This window comes from Canis lupus, chromosome 21, assembly GCF_011100685.1.
Source record: "Canis lupus familiaris isolate Mischka breed German Shepherd chromosome 21, alternate assembly UU_Cfam_GSD_1.0, whole genome shotgun sequence".
In the NCBI taxonomy this organism is placed as follows: domain Eukaryota; kingdom Metazoa; phylum Chordata; class Mammalia; order Carnivora; family Canidae; genus Canis; species Canis lupus.
Genome location: NC_049242.1, coordinates 33,262,459 through 33,281,939, shown reverse-complemented (window position 1 = coordinate 33,281,939; position 19,481 = coordinate 33,262,459). Strand labels below are relative to the sequence as shown.

The following is a 19,481-nucleotide window of genomic DNA, read 5'->3' as shown; positions in this document are numbered from 1 at the left end:
AAAGGAGAGAGAAATATTTATCCATTCATCTATAAGTGGGCCCTTAGGTTGCTTCCATATCATGGTTATTGTAAATAATGCTGCAATAAACATGGGGGTGCATATATCTTTTAAAATTAGTGTTCTCATATTCTTTAAGTAAATACCAAAGAATTTGGTATTTGCTTCTCCTCTCTCTCGCTGCCTGCCGCTCCCCCTGCTTATGCTCTCTCTCTGTCAAATAAATAAATAGAATCTTTAAAATAAATAAATAAATAAAAAATAAAAATACCCGACAAATTGGGGCACCAAGCTGGCTCATTTGGTGGAACATGCAACTCTTAATATCCAAGTTGTGAGTTGCAGCCTGATGTTGGGTGTAAAGATTACTTAAAAATAAAATATAAGGGATCCCTGGGTGGCTCAGTGGTTTAACGCCTCCCTTGGGCCAGGGCGTGATCCTGGAGTCCCGGGATCGAGTCCCACATCAGGCTCCCTGTATAGAGCCTGCTTCTCCCTCTGCCTGCGTCTCTGCCTCTCTCTCTTTCTCATGAATAAATAAATAAAATATTTAAAAATAATAATAATAAAATAAAAAATATTTTTTAAAAACATAAATAAAAATATAAATAGTGGCAAGCTAAAAAGTTTCATAAATCTAAGTAAGGACTTATATCCAGAATATATAAAGAATTCCTATAAATCAGTTTTTTTTTTTTTAAAGACAGACAACTCAAATTTAAAATTTTTATTTTTTTATTTTTTATTTTTTCAATTTAAAAATTTTAAAAGACTGAGGATCCTGGGTGGCTCAGTTGGTGGAGTGTTTGACTCTTGATCGCGAGCCTGCGAGTTCAAGCCCCACACTCAGTATAAAGATTGCTTAAAAATAAAATCTTTTAAAATACGTGCAAAAGACTTAAATAGACATCTCACTTAAGAGAAAAACAAAATGGACAATAAACTTATAAAAAGATGTTCAACATCATTAGCCATCAAAGAAATGCAAATTAAAACTACCATTAGGTAGCATTACTCACCAAGGAACATCTAAAATTTAATGATTGACAACACAAAGGGTTGGTTATGATGTGGAACAACTAGAACTCTCATGCTTTGCAGGTAGGGTGTAATTTGGTACAATCATTTAGGAAAAATGTTTGGCAGTGCCTACTAAAACTAAGCATACATATGACCCTGGATAAATACCGTAAAGAAATTAATGCTTATGTCCATCAAAAGACAGGCATGATGATATTTATGCAGTTTTCTTTTTAATTGCTCAAAACTGGAAATGACCCAAATACCCATTATAGAAAGAATAAAAAAATTTCATACAATGGAATGCTACACTGCAACAAAAGACAGACCATTGATACACACACAATATGGATAAATCTCCCTGATAATGCTGAATAAAAGAAATCACACACAAAACCATATATATGACTCCACTTATATTAAATTAAAGAGCATGCAAAGCTAATCAATGGTTGTAGAAGTCAGAATAGCATCTACCCCTGGAGGAGATACTAACAGAGAGAGGCCACAAGGAACCTTCTGGAATAATGGAAATGTTTTCTATTTGTCTAGATAGTGGTTACAAAAATTATTAACACACATGCAAAAATTACCTAATTTCTTCACTTAAGATTTGTGTACCCATTATATATGTTATACTTCAGGGTGCCTGGGTGGCTCAGTCTGTTGCTCTCTGCCTCTGGCCCAGGTCATGATCCCAAGGTTCTGGAATCAAGCCTCACATCAGCCTCCCTGCTCAGCAGGAGCCTGCTTCTCCCCCTGCTTGTGTTCTCTGTTTCTCTCCTCTCTCTCTCTCTCTCCCTTAAATAAATAAATAAAATATTTATATATAATACCTCAATAAAAATTTTTATTTATTTATTTAAATTTATTTATGATAGTCACACACACAGAGAGAGAGAGGCAGAGACATAGGCAGAGGGAGAAGCAGGCTCCATGCACCGGGAGCCCGACGTGGGATTCGATCCCGGGTCTCCAGGATCGCGCCCTGGGCCAAAGGCAGGCACCAAACCGCTGCGCCACCCAGGGATCCCTGAATAAAAATTTTTAAAAGAGGGATGCTCAGTGGTTGAGTGTCTGCTTTCAGCTCAGGGCGTGATCCCGGAGTTCTGGGATTGAGTTCCACATCGGGCTCCCTGCAGAGAGCCTGCTTATCCTTCTGCCTATGTCTCTGCCTCTTTCTGTGTGCCTCTCTCATGAATAAGTAAATAAATCTTTTTAAAAAATTTTTTTAATTAAAAAAAAAACAATAACATTTGCCAACCTCAAACATAACCAACTAGAAAATATAACAGGAAATCAGATATGATTCACTATAACACCATAAAATCATAATAATTAAAAACATGCATCAATGTCATTGGCTCAGAAACAGGCAAATAGGAAAATGGAACAGAACCAAAAGCTATAACCTGGATCCTTATATGAATGAGGATTTCATATATAACAAAGTGGACACCCCAAAGTAATGGGGAGAGTATAAGTTGTGTAGTGGGTAGTTTTGGAAAAACAGGCTCTTTATAAAGAAAGAAATAAAACTGGCTCCCTACCTCACACCATATATGTAAGTGGCTCCCAGAAAGATCAAAGACATCAATTTGAAAAGCACATTTCTAACTAATAGAAAAAATGTAAGAGAATTTTTTTTTTTTTTTACTTAGAGAAAGGGAAAGGTTTTTGAAACTGAAAACCAAAAATGTGTCTACATGAAAGTAAGGATTTATGTCCAATAAAAAGTAATATAGACAAGGTCAATAGATAAGTAGCAGACTCTGTAAAGATATTTATCACATCTAAAACTCACAGAGGATTATTATTGATTATATGTGTGGAATTTCTTTTTTTTTTTTAAGATTTATTTATTTATTCATGAAAGACAGAGAGAGATAGGCAGAGACATAGGCAGAGGGAGAAGTAGGTTCTTGCAGAAACCCGATGTGAGACTTGATCCCAGAACTCCAGGATCTCGCCCTGAGCCAAAGAGACGCTCAACTGCTGAGCCACCCAGGCATCCCTATGTGTGGAATTTCTAAAAATCTGTAGAAAAAAGACCCAAAAGTAAAATGGGAAAATGTTATTATGATAAGGCAATTCATAGGAGGATTGAGTTACAAAATGAGACATAAAGAAATGATCAAGGTCACTATTAATTGGTGAATCATAAAACAATGAAATACTATTTTTATTCTATTAGAATGACCAAATAGATAAAACTGTATAATACCAAGTATTTACAAGTATGCTAGAAAATTGGCACTCTTGTGCATGGCTCATGAGAGTATAAACTGGTGAGAGTATAAACTGGAAAATAATCTGTTAGTATTTCACAAAATTAAATAATACCTACACACTATAAGCCTATACTCCTGGTCCTAAGGTTTATATTTCAGAGTTTATTCTTCATGGCTTTTTGTTGTTGTAGGGGGAAGTAGGAGGTAACCCAGATATCTATCACTAGAGCACCAGAAAAGATAAAAGTAGTAAATTCACACCATGGAACACCAAGCTGCAGTTAAAAGCAACAATCTCTATGTACCTATCCATAGCAATATGGACAGATCTTTGAAAACACACTGCTGTGTGAAAAAGGAAACAACTCAATGAAATTTATAGCATAATGACATTGATGTAAATAACATGCCCAGGGACACCTGGGTGGCTCAGTGGTTGAGCGTCTGCTTTCGGCTCCAGGCATGATCCTGGGGTCCTAGGATAGAGTCCCACATCAGGCTCCCTGCATGGAGCCTGCTTCTCTCTCTGCCTATATCTCTGCCTCTGTGTGTGTGTGTGTCTCTCATGAATAAATAAAATCTTTAAAAAAAAATTTTTTTAAATGACAAGCCCATACACATGCCACTTCTGACCATAACATGGTAACGACAGGAATAGACCTCTCACTGTAAACAACTATAAAATTGGACAGAATATAAAGGGTAAAGGAAAAGAAAAAGACAATGTAAGACTATGATCCCTAAGAGAAAGGGACCTTACAAAGTGAGCCCCATGCTTGTCACTTACCTGTCCGAGAATAATTCTCACCTAGAGTTCACAGAACTAAGTTCGGGCAGAACCCCCAGGGTCCTGCTGAAATGAGGAGGCAGAAACAAGATTTCAAGACAGATGAAATTACTAGAATCTTTGGGATAAAATTTCATGGAGGAAGGAGCTTCATAGAGATGACCCCTGGAAGTCTGTATAGTGGTCTCCCATTATAAGTAAACTGGTCTTACTGTATGAAACCATTGAAGTCTTGCCGGATGGAAGCTTCTAGAAGCTTAAGAATGGAATAGAGATACTAGAGATCAAGCAGTCTGGGGGTTACTGGAGCTTTAGCTTTGACAAAGCTAAGGAATCTCACTAACACCCTTTGGACCTCAGCTGAAACACTAGAAAGGCTGTGCCTTCGGTATATGGACCATGTCTTTTTTTTTTTTTTTTTTTTAAGATTTTATTTATTTATTCATGAGAGACACAGAGACAGGCAGAGACAGAGGGAGAAGCAGGCTCCATGCAGGGAGCCTGACATGGGACTCAATCCTGGGTCTTCAGGATCATGCCCTGGGCTGAAGGCGGCACTAAACCGCTGAGCCACCCAGGCTACCCAAGGACCATGTCTTAATGAAAAACCAACAGTAGATTCACCTTAAAATCTAAAAACAAACCCTCACAGTTGTCTACTGTGCTTTTAGGAAATGTACATGGGGGATACCTGGGTGGCTCAGTGGTTGAGTGTCTGCCTTCAGCCCAGGGCGTGATCCTGGAGTCCCAGGATCGAGTCCCACATCAGGCTCCCTGCATGGAGCCTCTTTTCCCTCTGCCTATGTCTCTGCCTTTCTCTCTCTGTATCTCTCATGAATAAATTAATAAAACCTTAAAAAAAAAAAAAGGAAATGTACATGGAAGAAATTAGCAGTAAAGGGGTATCATGTCTGCAACTTAATCTCAAACTTTTTGAAAATATATGCAAAGAGAATGGTAAAGCAAATGTAGTAAAATGTTAACATTTGGAAAATCAGGATAAAGGATATATGAGAATTCTTGGACTCCTCCCATAAAGTTTGCAATTCTTCCAAAGTTAAAAGTTAAAAAAAAAAGTAAAAATTAATGAGGGGCACGTGGGTGGTTGTCAATTGAACATCTGACTCCTGATCTCAGTTCAGTTCTTGATCTCTGGTCATGGGCGCAAACCCCACATTGGATTCCACACCAGTGGAGCCTACTTAAAATTTAAAAAAAATAAAATAAAACTTAAAAAATAATGAAAAAATATACCACACTGTCACTTTTTTTTTTTTTTTAAATAATAGAAATTTATTCTCTTGTAGTCTTGGAGACTAGAAGTCCAAGATCAAGATGTCAGCAGGATGGGGCTCCTGGCTGGCTCAGTCAGGAGGAGGATGCAACTCTTGATCTCTGGTTGAATGTAGAGATTATTTAAAGAAAAACAAAAAAGAAGTCAGCAGGTTAGTTTGTCCCAAGGCTTCTCTCCGTGGCTTGCAGACGGCTGCCTTCTCACTGTATCCCCACATAGTATTTCCTCTGTGTATGTTTTTCTCTGACGTCTCTTTTTGTAGTCCTAATCTCCTCTTATAAGGACATCAGTCAGATTGGGTGAGGTCCCACCCTAATGGTTTCATTTTAAATTTGCCTCTTCTAAGGTCCTATCTCCCAATATAGTCACATTCTGAGGTACCAATAGAACTTCAACATAGGAATACTGAGGGCACACAATGTAACATTCCTAGTCCTTCTCCTTTTTCTAAGTCCTGTTTGTTTCTTGAAAATTTTTTAAAAATAAAAATCAGCTATGCTTATAGATTTCTAAATTTATTCTTAAAATTCTGCTAATAAGTTTTTTACATTCCATTTTGGGGGCTTTGTTATTTCTTGGTGAACTGAAACTTTTATCATTATGAAATAATTCTGTTTATCTCAGTAAGTTTTTTCATTAAAGCCTATTTTACTTAACATTTAAAAATGCATCCTCACACAAGATAATACTATAAATTTTACAAAGATTATACTTCTTTAGGGATACATATGAAACATATTAAAGTGGCTCCCCTTGGAAGGGAAGGAGATACTAATGAGAGTCACAGACGCAAGGAGGAAAAGTAGAGGAGTCTCACATAGGCTAATGATGATAATGTGCTAAAAACTGAAGACTATATATAATCAACTCAACTTTTTCACATCTGACATCCAAAAAGTAAAGAATGATAGAAAGAAAGAAAGTGAGGGAGGAAGAAGGAAAAATGTAAGGCTAGAAATATGAAAGAACAAACTATAGTTCAAAATTATGAATATTTAAGGTGTCCAGGGGGACTTTTCAGATGACTATACATCATGGTTTTTTAACTTGAGGATGAGAGATGCTTCTGCAGATGGAGTTAAGATGAAGAACATTGGGGTGCCTGGGTGGCTCAGTTGGTTAAGCATCTGCCTTTGGCATAGGTCATGATCCCAGAGTCCTGGGATTGAGCCACTGCTCAGCAGGGAGCCTGCTTCTCCCTTGGCTTCTTCCTCTGCTTCTCCCTCTCCCTTTGCTCCTCTCCTCACTCATGCTCTCTCTCTCTCTCTCTCTCTCTCACTCTCACTATCAAATAAGTAAATAAAATTTTTTAAAAAGACGATGAAGAGCACTTCAGGAAGATGGCATAGTAGGTGTACAGACATTAAGTAATGAGAGCACAGAGCCTGTTGGAGAGGAAAGAGGAGGATGATAATGAAACATGAGTCCAGAAAGGTCAGTTAGTGCCAAAACAAAGTATTATGTTAAACTTTGTGCTAATAGTAAAAATATTTGTTATGACACTACTGTGGAGTGGTTTAAAAGCTCAGACTTAAATAAAATAAAATAAAATAAAATCTCAGACTTGAATAAAAAAAAGACTTGGGTTTGAATTTGAACTGTCTTACATAGCAGGTATATGACCTTGAGCAAGTTACTTAATCTCAGTGAGACTCAGTTTCTCATGAACACTTAAGTAATAATGATTTTTTTAATATTTATTTATTTATTCATGAGAGATACAGAGAGGCAGAGACATAGGCAGAGGGAGAATCAGGCTTCCTGCAGGGAGCCCAATGCAGGACTTGATCCTGGATCCTAGGATCTCGCCCTGAGCCGAAGGCAGACACTCAACCACTGAGCCACCCAGGTGTCCCAAGTAATAATGATATTTATCTTGGTAAGTTATGAGAAATGAGTAAATCTCCAAACACTGTACCCAGCACACAGTAAATATTCAGGACTTGAATTATTGTTATTACTATTATTATTATTGTCATTATCCTCATCATTGCCATCATCATGCTTATTATTTGAACCAGAGAATTACCTGTATTTTGGAAAGATCACTCTGGTGATAATATGCAGGTTGACTTGGAACGGCTGAGACTAAGAGCAGATAACAGATAAAAACAAGCTACAATAGCCTAGGTAAGAGTAAGAGGATCTAAGTGTTGCTAGAGAGCAATATTTCAGGAAATAAAGTTTACGGGTCTTTCATATACTCCTTATGGACCACTTCAAATCCTCACAGCTACAGCAGTAGTGACCAATTCTGTGCAGTTTTCATTCACCTTCACATCAAGTTGCAACTTGACAGCACTTCTTCCCCCACCTCCAGTAAGATTTATTTATTTTAGAGAAAGAGCAAGTAGGGATGGTGAGGGAAAGTCTTAAGCAGACTCCTCGCTGAGTGCAGAGCCTCACTTGGGGGCTTGATCCCTGATATCATGACCTGAGCTGAAACCAAGAGTCAGCCTCTTAACCAACGGAGCCACCGGCTCCCTGTCAGCACTTCACTTCAAGCCTGCAATTTACCTCTCACTTCCTGCCTTAGGACTTCTCTAAATCCCTTCTTGGGATCTGAGGGCACCTGCTTGGGTACTTGCACCTGTGTAACCCTGAAGTGCCCAGGCAGGTTTAAGCCTTGTGGGGCAACACTTAACCAATGAAAACAGGATTGGACAAACGCTTCCCCCTCTCTTCCCTTTGGTGGACAGTCCTGAGATACATTTCAAATAATTCCTCAGATGGCCTCCCAGGATCTAGCATCCAGTTGTCCAGAACAGCAGCTAACTCCATAGCCTATCTCTGTCTTGATTCTGCCTCTTTCCTTGTTATATAATTCATGTTGCCCTTACTTCTGCCTCTGGAATCACACTCTAAAAAAACATATAAGCCTTTTGTCTCAGGGCCTGCTATCAGGGCAATCCAGGCTAAGAGCATGATACATAAAATGGTCTTAGAAAGCAAGCCTTCAGGAAAGAATTGTATCACCTAACAAGGACTTCATTGCTGTTGGTAGCAGGTTTAGTTAGATGGGTTAGATGACCTCTGGCCTGCCCTGGAATTCCATTTACTAAGAATCTCACCTGTGGTTGATTGGGATGAGGTGTAGGTGAAAGGGAAATATTAGCTATGTATACAGTGGCTGTGGCACTTGAACGGCATGGGACAATGATAACTATGAGATTATGGATGGAGTTCACTTTTGTTAGTGTTGGAAGATGGGAATGAAAAAGGAAAAAGACAAGCTCCTGTAAGTCTATTAACTACTCTAAACTATGAAAGTAGGGGCCTCAACAACAGCATTTCAGGACAGCCCCCAACATCTGTAAAAAATTGCAGCCTGTGTTGAAAATGAAGCCAAGGTCCTAATCATAAGGATAATATTGCTTTAGAGCCTCAACAGACCTATGTCAAAGTCAGTCCCTGATAAAAAGTGGAACTCTGAGGGCTAGAATAAAGGTAATTAGATGGATAAGCATGAGAATTTTGAATCCCTGGATTCTCTTAAATCCTCCAAGCTAGCAGAAGCTGGAAGGAAGAAGTCCAGCTAGAAGAGGTCCCTCCTTTGACTTGCGGGTCCTGTAGGACCTAATCTGAGGCAGATGTTGTGTAAGATGATTTTTGTCTTTTTAAAGATCTACCCCTGCCACCCTTCTTTGCTCCAGGCTAATCCTAGTAACTAGGGTTAGGTCTCGGTACAGCCCCAGAAAGGAAATACCATTCCTGCTCCAAGAGAAAATAAATTATGCACCAAAAGAATGACAGAAATTAGCTAATATGTCCCAAAAGAAACCAACAGAGTATATCTCAAGCGTATTAAAACAGCAGAGCAAGATATAAAGCTAAGTAGGTGAGAATTTATTAGCATGGAGGCACTCGCCCAAAAATCAAATTCAATGTTCTGGCAAGAACACCTGGAGCTGGTCCTAATACCCTGCTAGGGATGGCTCTTTTGAAGCTTGAACATAAGGAATGTATATCAACACATGAACACAGCTTCTAGTAATTAGTAAGTGGTTGTGGCTCAAGAAAGTAAGGACCAAAAACAGTTTGCCTTTAGTGGAAAAGACATTAATACCCATTTACTGCCTTGCCCCATGACCGTTTTATTTAAGTCTCCTGCTCTGCCACTGTATAGTCTACAGTGACCTTGATCTCTTAAGAATATTCTACAGAATGGGAGACAAACCATAAGATACTCTTAATCATATGAAACAAACTGAGGGTTGCTGGAGGGGAGGAGGATGAAGGGATAAGGTAACTAACTGGGTGATTAGCATTAAGGAGAGCACACAATGTAATGAGCACTGGGTGTTATATAATGATGAATCACTGACCTCTACCTCTGAAACCAATAGTACATTATATATTAAGTAATTGAATTTAAATTAAAAAAAAGAATTTCTACAGAACACCATACTGGTCCAATATACATCATACTAATTGGACATGGTGAGCAGAAGTGAGAAATACCCCTAAATATCCTAGTATTACATATGCAGACCAGAGAGTGAGAGAAAAAAAACTCATGAAGATTTAAGGGACTACCACGTTGGTGAAGTCTTTAGGGATCCAATGGTCTGTGGCATCCTTAGAAGTTAAAGCACAAGTTGATTCACTTTGCACCAAGAAAGACAGTATTCTTTTATGCTTGATAGACTTCTTTCAATTATGAAAACAGCACATCCCACATTCAGAGATATTACTTTAACCATTTATCAGATATGTAGGAAAGCTCCCAATTTTGAGTCAGACCAAGAGCGAGAGACCTGCTGCACAGAAGGTCCAAGCAACAGAGAAAGCTGTCCTCCACCTGGGTCATATGGCTCAGTAGATGTGATATGTCAGAGATATCCATGGTAGGTAAAACCACTCTTGCATGCTCTAAAAGAGAGTTGCCATGTGTTTCTAGGGTTTTAGACCAGCGGTTGGAAAACTATGGCTTGTGGATCAAATCAACTTGTGTTGTTTGGTTTCGATTTTGGTTTGTTTGGGTTTGGTTTGTTTGTTTGTTTTAAGATTTTATTGATTTATTCATGAGAGACATAAAGAGAGAGAGGCAGAGACATAGGCAGGAGAAGCAAGCTCCCTGCTGGGAGCCCAATGTGGGACTCTGATCCTGGGACTCCAGGATCATGCCCTGAGCCAGCCGAAGGCATGTGCTCAACTGCTGAGCCACCCAGGCATCCCTGGGTTTTGTTTTTGAACCACTCACAAGCTAAAAGTGGTTTTTACATTTTTTTAAAGGGATATTATAAAAAAAGAATATGCAAAGAAATTATATATTGTCTACAAAGTATAAAATATTTGCTATCTGATCCTTTAAATAATTGTTTGAGAAACAGTTTCTAGTGTGTAGCTGGGACCTCGTGGAGCCCAAGTGCTTTTCCATGGGACACTAGTGACAATGCAGTCAGAGGTCCCAATGATGTGCTGGTGTTGCAAGATCTACTGTGCCATAAGGTCAAGCATTCCCGGGGTGCCTGGCTAACTCAGTTGGTAGAATGTGCAACTCTTAAACTCAGGGATGAGTCTGAGCCCTGTTTGGGTATGGATATCACTCAAAATAAAATCTTAAAAAAAAAAAAGTCAAGCATTCCATTGTATGATAGAAATCCTAGATTTGGGATTGGATCTAAGGATGAGAAGGCATAAATAAATTACAATAACAAGTGACCCAAACTTGTGTGTCACTGTGTCTGTAGCACTGAAGCTTCTCTTTCAATTCACTTCAATGATGGGGGCCGGAAAAGTAGGTCTGGTTCACAGACAGATCAGCTAATATGTTGATCCTAATAAAAACGGACTAGGATGAACCACAGCTCTACTCAGGGGTGGCCCTAAAGAACTCATTGGTGGTAAAGGAAAATTCTCCCAGCAAGTAGAGATGATAACAGTACATCTGCTCATCACTTTATATGGCAGCATAAGTGACCTGAGATATGGATATAGATGGAATACAATGGTGAATGTTTTATCTGGTTAATCAAGGTGTTGGAAAAAGAAAAATTGGAAGATGAGGACAAAGAGAACTGGGGAAGGTAAACAGGTGATTTAAAGAAATAGGCACAAAGTATGTAGCTCTTTGTGCCTCGTTATGATGTCCACCAGAGACTAAACATCACAAGAAAGGCACTCAGAAACCAAGCGGGGAGGATGACTTGTCTTATGGATGCCAGTCAGATTCTCTCCTTGGCAATTCCAATGCTTAAATAATGGCCCTATTTTTTTTTTTTTAATAATGGCCCTATTAATGGAGTGGCCATCATAGCAGGGATGGGAGCTATACATGGGTCCAACATTATGGGTTCTTTCTCATCAAAGATGATCTGATTGTTGTTACCTAATGTGTGTCCAACTTGCCAGCAGAAGAGATAAATGCTGAGTACTCATTATTACTCCATTCCTTGAGGAAACCAGTCAGACACTTGGTAACAGATTGATTACATCAGATCCCTTCCTCCCTGGAGGGACAACAATTGGTTCCTACTGAGACTGACACTTACTCCAGAAATAGAGTAATAATATGAATGTAAAATTGATGCTGCCTGCTGTGCGGTAAGTAATAAAGCCCTTTGCCTCTGACCTAGGAATCTGATATCTTCTCTCAGCATCCCTGTCTGTGTGACTGGGCCTCACCTCATGCCTGAACCGCAGGCCTCTCACTTCCTACACCAGGGCTTTTGGGATGCCATCTTACAATACGCCCACAGAAACTGCTTGGCTTTTATGTATGTGCAACCTAGAGTGCAGGAAGGTTAACAATTTGTGAGGCAAATCCTTGACCAATTAGGAATAAGAAGTGATGATTCTCTTTTTTCCTCTTGGTCAGATGGTCCCAAGATACATTTCATAAATCTCACAGAGTCACAGGCCAGGATCCCTTGGTAGCAGACACCTAGAACCTTCGCTCATGTTGGCTCTTTCTCCTTCCCAGTTTTACTCCTCACTCCTGCCCTCTGCAATTGTACTTCCAAATAAACTACTGGCATTATATCCCTGGCTCTACTTTGGGGGAAACCCAAACTATGGCAATGGAACTTTAGATGTAGTGGCAAGTTTTTAAGCCTGAGTGACTTGCAGAGTGGTAACAGGGAAACCCAAACTATGGCAATGGAACTTTAAATGTAGTGGCAAGTTTTTAAGCCTGAGTGACTTGCAGAGTGGTAACACTATTAGAATAAACGTGCAATGCAAAAGAGGAACATGTTGGTTTCCGAAAACATTAATTTGAAATATTGGGTGTATCCTTTTGATGCCCAATGCATGGGATGTGATGCTGACCTACTCTCAAGTAAAAGATAGATCTTCCATTCAGCTAACACATATTGAAAAATCTAGTGGTTCAAAGCCATGTTCTTAAGGATAGTAGATACCATGCAAGGATTAAGATCTGAGAAATGGGGAGAAGACAACAACATATCAGTAGAAGGAGCAGTAAATAATTAAGCACCATTATGGCATGGTTAGCTCTGCTAGGAGGGAAAAATATAATAGTCTTTCTATTTACTTCAAGGTGCTCATAATCTATTTTTTAAAAAGATTTATTTATTTATTTATTTGAGAGAGAGAGAGTAGGAGCAGGGGGTGGAGCAGAGGGAGAGGGAGGAGCAGGCTCCCCGCTGAGCAGGGAGCCAGATGGTACTAGGCTCCATCCCAGGACCCTGGATACATGACCTGAGGCAAAGGCAGATGCTTAACCGACTGAGCTACTCGGGTGTCCCTTGATGCTCATAATCTAATAGAGATGAATTTTGTTTTGTTTTAAGATTTTATTTATTCATGAGAGACACAGAGAGGGAGGCAGAGACATAGGCAGAGGGAGAAGCAGGCTCCCTGCAGGGAGCCCGAGCAGGATTCCATCCCAGGACCCGGGATCAGGACCTGAGCCAAAGGCAGACACTCAACCACTGAGCCACCGAGGTGCCCCATGAGATGATGTTTTATATAATACAGTGTTGAGAGTGAAAAATATTCTTAAAAGCCCTAGAAATGGGAGCTCTGAGGAGAGGAGTCATTACAGCTGAGATATTAGGTAGAGATGGAGAGGGTGGCATCTGAGCTGGACTCTGGATACGTAGCACTGAATTGTGCAATAACAAGACTGAGGGCAGAACAATGCAAGTGGAGATGGCAAAGGTACAGAAAAGGGAGAGCATGGTTTGTGAGAATATGGTAGTTAGTATCTTTGGTTGCAAAGATCACATTACTTTAAGTGATAAAGATTACTTCCGGGACGTGTGGGTGGCTCAGTGGTTGAGCATCTTCCTTTGGCTCAGGGCATGATCCTGGAGTCCTCAGTTCGAGTCCCAATTGGGCTTCCTGCATGGAGCCTGCTTCTCTCTGTGTGTCTCTCATGAATAAATAAATAAAATCTTAAAAAAATAATTACTTCCAAGGCTATGTGGGAAAATAAAGAAGACAGGAATCTCAATCACTCAGGGCCGAGGCTTCATGGGGATTAAATTCCTTTAATTAATTCCTTTAATTAATTAAATTCCTTTAAAGTCCATTTGGGGACTGGGAGGTTATCCCAGATCCAAGGCAGCTCAAGGGATCAGATATTTTGTCTGGATCCCTCTCTACGGCGTCTCACTACACAGGGATGCTGTTCCTTGCATCTACTACCATTTATAATTTATTTTACTTCTGCACACTCAAGATCCTGTCTACTCCTGGCTTCTGCTATGTCATAACTTCCAGTTACACTTTTTTTTCTTTGTATGTCTTTCATCTTCTGACTCTGCTATTAACCACTTTATTGTCTGGGCCTCAAATTCAATCTTTGCAAGAGAAAATTTGATTGATCTGGTTAATTATTATCATCCCCATTGAGCAACTCCCTTAGGCAATTGGACAGGCTATGAATAGAATGGTCAATTAGATGTGTCAAAGGTAACAGAGTCCTGTGGTATAGAACAAGGTGACCTCACAGCTGTGGGGGTGGAAGGCACTGCTCCCATACTAGGCATATTAAGTAAAGCAACTTGGCCTGATCTTAGGTGTAACAAAGAGGAATAAATCTGGGACAAGATAGTGATGACAGGATAAGTGTGATAAGTGTGTCAGGATAATTAAAATCTGTGACTACAGATTTAATTGACTAGGCCAGAGTTCTCAGAGTTCCCTATCCAACCCCTTTTTGTAATATTCTTTATATAATTCTTTTTTTTCTCTTGTTTTTTTTTTTCAAACTCTCTAGTATTCTTAAATGGGGTACAAAGATACTATAGTCTAAGGACACAGACATGTATTTTTTTTAAAAATCAACAAAGTGCTCAACTGTATTACAAAACAAAGTCCCACAAAAACACAAAGGAAAGTTATTTATAATAAAATAATATGTATTTCAGTATGTAATTGCTTATGCATAGCTATACCAGAAGTTATGAAGCAGTAGTCAGATGCTTGCAACTATACATAGCAAAACTATAAATGTTACAGTTGCAATTTGGACTGATACAAGCTTGTTGTGTTGGTGACTCAGATGCTATCAACAACGGCTGCAATCAGCAATGTAACTTTTTGAAATGGTATCATCAATTCTTAGCATAGTGTCCAGTTAAATTTAGTATTGAGATGAAAAAAAAATCTGAAAGCAAAAGATACCCGTTAAAGATTTTAAAAAGACAAGAGTCTGGATCAGAACAAACTTCAGGAAGATTTAAGACTCCTAAATGATAATCAGCTTCAAGGTCTGGGTTGTTTTCATCTTTGGCTGATCTCCCACTCCTACCCCAGTGCTGATAAGTAGTAGGCACTCAGTATATGATTTTGAATTGAATTGATTTGAATCAAATAACATCTCCAGCAAAGTACCCTCAGGGCCCTTTGGTATAACATATTTTAGGGCAGAGCTCCAGAAAGGCAGTATTAGTGGAAGTGATTCCCTTACCACAGGACCCAAAGTCAGTTGTATCTACATTTCTTATGTGCAGGACCCTGGAGTCCAAAGCAGAATTTCTAGGTCCAGCTCTGTTGGGAGAAAAAAAAAAAAAAAAAAAAAAAAAAAAAAAAGGAAAGGAAAAGAAAAGAAAAGAAAATGAAAAAGCTACATTCTATTAGATCATCTCCAGATTTTCTAGCAACAAACCCAAGGAACCGCAATAAAAGTCTTGAACAAAAATCTATTATAGGTAGCTGACACACATGTTCCAAATTTTGGTTGATTATTTAAAGAAACATATTCAGCATATAGCATAGTGCCTGGCCCATAATAGCCACTGAACAAGTATGTGTTGAGTGAATGAATGAATGAATGAATGATAACAGTTCAAAAAGTGCTTAAGATAGAAAAATGAAAAAGGAAAATTCTAGTGTGTGTTACACCAGAACCAGATGTAGGACTCAGATTGGTTTTATTTGAAGAACTATCCAGCTTTCTGATTCAAAAGCAAGCAATCAGGCCAAAAGTTCAAAACAAAAGGACAAAAAACAAAAACAAAAATAAAAAACAAAACAAAACAAAGGACAAGAAATAAATAATATATTTGCATAGTTACAATGTAGTACTAGAGAGTTTAAGATGAAAAGTAATGGCTTCTTAATCTCCTTCTCCCCCCCGCCCCACCACCTTCAGTCCCACTGGGTCCAAATAGGTACAAGTTCCTAAATATAAACTTTGTTCCAAAGATCTGGTGACAGATCTCTTTTTAGCTTTCTCCATTTTCTCTATGAAATTACTGATCTGATCAAGAAGGCTTACACATTGAGTTGATTTTCAAATGGTGGGGAAAGTTTGCAAGGAACTCCTACAATTTCAGCCTTGGTAACCATGGTAGATGTGCCTGTCACTGCTCTATACAACGCTACTGTTGTCTTTAGTAGCAAAAAGACAGTATTTATAAGAAAACATTTATGGAGTATTATGTGCACTCATCATTCTAAGCACTGTGATCTCAAGTTCTCACAACAGTTCATGAGGAATGTACTATTATTAACTCCATTTTTTGGATGAGGAAACCGAGACTGACATAGGTTAAATAACTTGTTCCAAGTCACATAGAAGGCTGTAAACGTAACACCTAAACATAAACTGCCTGATGAAAATCCAAAAATATCTGACACAACTCTGAATCCCACTTCTGTCAGACTCCTGGAAAGGTCTAATTTTTAAAAATATATACCTGATGGGGCACCTGGGTGGTTTAATTGGTTAAGCCTTGCACTTTGGCTCAGTTCATATTCTCAGGGTCCTGGGACACACCTTGCAATGGACCTGCATCCAACTTCTACTGACACCCCTCACCCTATACTCAGCAGGGAGTCTGCTTCTCCCTCTCTCTCGGCCCTTGCCTGTGCTCCTGCTCTCTCTGTCTCTGCTTATTTGAGAAAGAGAGAATGAGCAAGGAGGAGGAGAAGCAGGGTCCCTCGTGTACTGGGAGCCTGTTGCTGGGCTCCACCCCAGGACCCTGGAGATCCTGACCCGAGCTGAGGACAGAAGGCAGATGCTTAACCGATTGAGCCATCCAGGCATAAACAAAATATTAAAAAATAAATAGATAAATGTATACCTTATGGCATTAAAGAAAGGCTATGATTATCCAAGTGGGATAAAATATCAAAAGAATAATTGGAAAAATTATGCCTGCCCTTAAAATGAAAATAAGCTTTCCTAAAGTGCAATGGTTGGCAGCCACTTTTCCACATCAGGTTCCACCCTTCTGCCCAGTGAGGTTTCCTGATGGAAGACAAACCTGGACAATCAAAAACAACAGCAATTCCAGTCAATAATCTACAAGCACACTGCAGGAGGATAATTTAGTAGTTTACGTGATGAGCATACTGCAGTTATTTAAAGTAAGGATCTTGAGGATCTGTGAGACATGGGCAAATGTTTATAAAACATTACGTGAAGACAGTAAAATAGAAAATGATAGCTCTGATGCAGCTATGTAAAAACCTCTTACTGTGAACAAAAATGTAAGGGGAGAAGCAAAAGTAATTGTGGTTTCCAGTTTTAGGGACTGTAATTAGGTATCATTTTTTCCCCCAGAAATTTCTATAGTATCGTTTTGACTTAAAAAAAACCAGCTTGAGTAAAAACAGTAAAATATATAAAAATGGGTTTCTGGTCCCAGTATAGTAGTGGGGAGAAAGTGGAGAAAGATCTATGGATCAAGTTAACCAGCGACCTCTAGAAAGCTCCCTGTGCAGGTAGAACTTTATTTTAGGTACATCTTTATTCCAAGGTTTATTTTCTTTCGGAATTCTGGAAGCTTTGCTCTTGCATTAAAAAAAATAATAATAAAGGGGGATCCCTGGTGGCTCAGCGGTTTAGTGCCTGCCTTTGGCCCAGGGCGTGATCCTGGAGACCCGGAATCGAGTCCCGCGTCGGGCTCCCTGCATGGAGCCTGCTTCTCCCTCTGCCTCTCTCTCTATATATCTATCATGAATAAATAAATAAATAATTAAATAATTAAAATAAAAAATAAATAAAATTAGGGCAGCCCGGGTTGCTCAGCGGTTTAGCGCAGGCTTCAGCCCAGGGCCTGATCCTGGAGTCCCGGAATCTAGCCCCACGTCGGGCTCCCTGCATGGAGCCTGCTTCTCCCTCGGCCTGTGTCTCTGCTTCTCTGTGTCTCTCATGAATAAATAAATAAAATCTTAAAAAAAAAGAATAAAATTGTGTGTTTTGTTTTAATTATTACTTATTGCATTTTGGAACTGAGAGGGACTAATCATTTTCGGACCTGAGCAAGTCCCTCTGATCTTCAAAAATCTATCCGGTCTTTGCGACAAAGCTGGTCTCTTTCCCCAAGGTCAGTAGCTCCCACTGGAACCTGCCTGCCTGCTGCGGGCTTCGCGGCGCCTCAGCATCTCACATTTCAGGCTCCGCGGCCGCCCCCGGGCGCCACCGCGCGCGCCCAGCGCAGACCCGCGTCCTCGCGGGGCGGTGCCGCCGGCGGGCCGGGAGCTGGCGCGGCCCCCGCCCGCGCGCCGGCGCTGACTCAGCTCTTCCGGTCGCCGTCGGCCGCCGGCCGCCCCCCGAGTGCGCTGCCGCCGGGCGTCACCGCTCCCCGGGCAGGGGCCGCCGGGCCCTCGCCTCGCGCGCCGCGGTCCTGCCCCGCCGTGACTCAGCCGCTTCCGCCGCCGCGACGCGGGCCTCGAGGGTCCCGAAAGGGCCTGACGGCTCGTTAAGGCTCCGGGCACTGCCGTGCTTGGGCCCTGCAGGGCCCTTCGCGGTGGAGGACAGGAGGGCTCAGCGAAATATTCCTGGGCCCCTAGTGCAGACAGCGGATAATATATTTTTCCTTTTCTTTAAAGATTTTATTTATTTATTCATGAGAGACACACACAGAGAGAGAGGCAGAGGGAGAAGCAGGCTCCACGCAGGGAGCCCGACGTGGGACTCGATCCCGGCGCTCCAGGATCCGGCCTGGGCTGAAGCCGCGCTAAACCGCTGAGCCACCCCGGCCGCCCGACAGCGGATAATCTTGACCCCTTGACCCGGGCGTTTGAGGTCTAGGGCAGCCCTGGGTCTTAAGGGCCCGACGACCTGCATTGGCAGCTCAGCCCAGCCCCTTGCTGGCGTGGGACCCCCAGAGAGTTACTTAATCTAGCCAGATGTCACTTGGCACATGGGCAACATGGGGGTGAGTCCGTACCCACCTTGGTGGTGTTGGCACAGCCTAGCCAGTCGTGGAAACTCGGCAAATCTCAGTTCTCATTATCATTTCTTTTGCCATAGCTAGTAGATGTAGTTCTTCCCCTCTCCATGCTGCCGCAACCATCTTGCTCTTCTTCCCTCCAGCGCAGGGTCACTGCAGTGACTTCCTAACTGGTTCTGCCGCATTCCCATCCGGCGGTCTGCAACGACCTGCTGCATTCTTAAGGCACACTATGTTCATCAAGACAGTGACCTACCTGCTCCAGATAATGGAACACTTCCCTGTTTTCTTTCGGTTTAAGTACAAAGTCCTTCTCCTAGGATTTAAGGCACCAAAGCCTGGCTCGCCCACACCCCCATCCCTCCCATAAATTATGCTTACTCTTCATCTTACTTTGTGGCACCTCTGCAGGAGCTGGGGGTTGGGCAGATAAACACAAAAGCAGATAAACACAAAAATACTGTGTAGTAAGTGCTCTGAGTATGAGCAGGACAGAGAGCAAAGAAGTGAATAGAGGGGAAAGGAAAAAGGTTGGAAAGGCATGCTCTTTC

General features: G+C 40.8%; 1 long non-coding RNA gene across 1 annotated transcript; it reads right to left on the bottom strand.

Annotated features, from left to right (window-relative positions):
• Positions 1–14,643: 14,643 nt before the first annotated feature.
• LOC106560196 lies at positions 14,644–19,267 on the bottom strand. Its single transcript, XR_005375370.1, has 2 exons — positions 18,932–19,267; positions 14,644–15,295 (listed from the first exon to the last, which is right to left on the bottom strand). It is a non-coding gene; the product is annotated as an uncharacterized LOC106560196 (long non-coding RNA).
• Positions 19,268–19,481: the final 214 nt, after the last annotated feature.